Consider the following 1,450-nt stretch of genomic DNA (forward strand, 5'->3'; position numbering starts at 1 on the left):
CCTGCGCTTTGCGCGCGAACGTTCCCTGTTCGCGCGGCAAAGCCTGGAGGAGGCACGGCCCCGCAGCGTGTTCGAGCGCCCGGTCTACGGGACACCCTGCTTACTTCGAGGGCAACAAGCGCAACGCAAGGCTGCGATCTCGCGCACTTTGCGCACGGCTGGAGAAGCTTTGCTGGCCGGCTTTCGCTCCTCGTGTTTACCGTGCGTTAAAGTTGCGCGTCCGTGGCTCTCGCAGCTCTTGCGCGCCCGGTCGCAGAGAGGAGTACGCAACCTCGACCGCACTTTCCCTGCAGGCTTCCTTCCGACTCGAAGTCCTGCGGCGGTCTCAACGAGGTGCCACATCCTCAATGCAGTCGGTCGCCCCCGTTTCGGTTGGGCTCTGGCACGACGGTCGCCACCGTCTCGCCCTTGAGTGGCCGCTGTTGGCGCTCGCTGTGAGGTGTTCAGCGTGCTGTCCGTGTTGCCGACGCGGTCAAAACGAGTCGACGGCTCACGTTCCCTTGTGCGCCGAAGGCTCTCTTGATATGTGATCCGACCCTCAGACAGACGAAGCCAAGGGAAGACCCAAGGCCGCAATGTGCGTTCAAAGAATCAGTGCTCAGTGTGTCCTGCAATTCACACCAAGTCTCGCAGCTGGCTGCGTTCTTCATCGACCCGAGAACCGAGTGATCCACCGCTTAGAGTCGTGAAAAAGTGTTTGTTCAATTCCGTACAGTCAAAACCAAACGTTTCTGGCACTCGGCCAAACAGTGGCCAAGAAGGGCGCTTTTCAGCGCACGCTTGGACTCCAAAACTCTGCCGCGCCTTTTTCGGCTGCCGCAAATCGAGCAAACGGTGTGTTTCGGACGGCGTTTCGCTTCCGCTACTTGCGAGTGCTTTCGTGGTCCACCCCTCTATAAATACTCGGGAGGCGTCGAAGCCGGTTCTCCAAGCCGGACCCGTAGGTATCGTTGTGTGCTCGCTCTCATTGGCCCGCCTAACCAGAAAATGCCTGCGGTACACCCATTTGGATAAGAGTGCACGCAGATGCGGGCCTCGACGGCTACACATTTCCTCGGGCGGCCGCCTCCCGGCCTCCGTGGAGCGCGGGATGCACGGTCCCATCGACAAGCCTCTCCCGTTTTTACCGTGGCGTCGCGGTTCACCACGGCGGGCGGGTCGGTCTCCTCCGCATAAAAAGGGGGACCCCCGCTTTTTGTTCCACGAAATCGCACAAGCTTTTTTCGCATCCACGGTTTGCCACCGCACACCAAAATGCCGATCCGGCTGCCTACTTTAGCCAACAGGTGGAGCCAGGCGCGCCGTACTTGCGCGGCACTTCCCACGTCCACCGAAGTCGGTGCCAAGGACCACTTTCGGCGCCGGAGCCGCGTACGAGCCTACTCGAGGCGGAAGAACGAAGCCAGCAAGGGCCTGGCCGCAAGTGCGTTCAATTGTCGGGACGTCCAAG

General features: G+C 60.8%; 1 non-coding gene across 1 annotated transcript; it reads right to left on the minus strand.

Moving 5' to 3' along the window:
* Positions 1–532: 532 nt before the first annotated feature.
* LOC142795232 (5.8S ribosomal RNA) lies at positions 533–685 on the minus strand. Its single transcript, XR_012892874.1, has one exon. It is a non-coding gene; the product is annotated as a 5.8S ribosomal RNA (ribosomal RNA).
* Positions 686–1,450: the final 765 nt, after the last annotated feature.

Source organism: Rhipicephalus microplus, unplaced genomic scaffold, assembly GCF_043290135.1.
Source record: "Rhipicephalus microplus isolate Deutch F79 unplaced genomic scaffold, USDA_Rmic scaffold_588, whole genome shotgun sequence".
In the NCBI taxonomy this organism is placed as follows: Eukaryota; Metazoa; Arthropoda; class Arachnida; order Ixodida; family Ixodidae; genus Rhipicephalus; species Rhipicephalus microplus.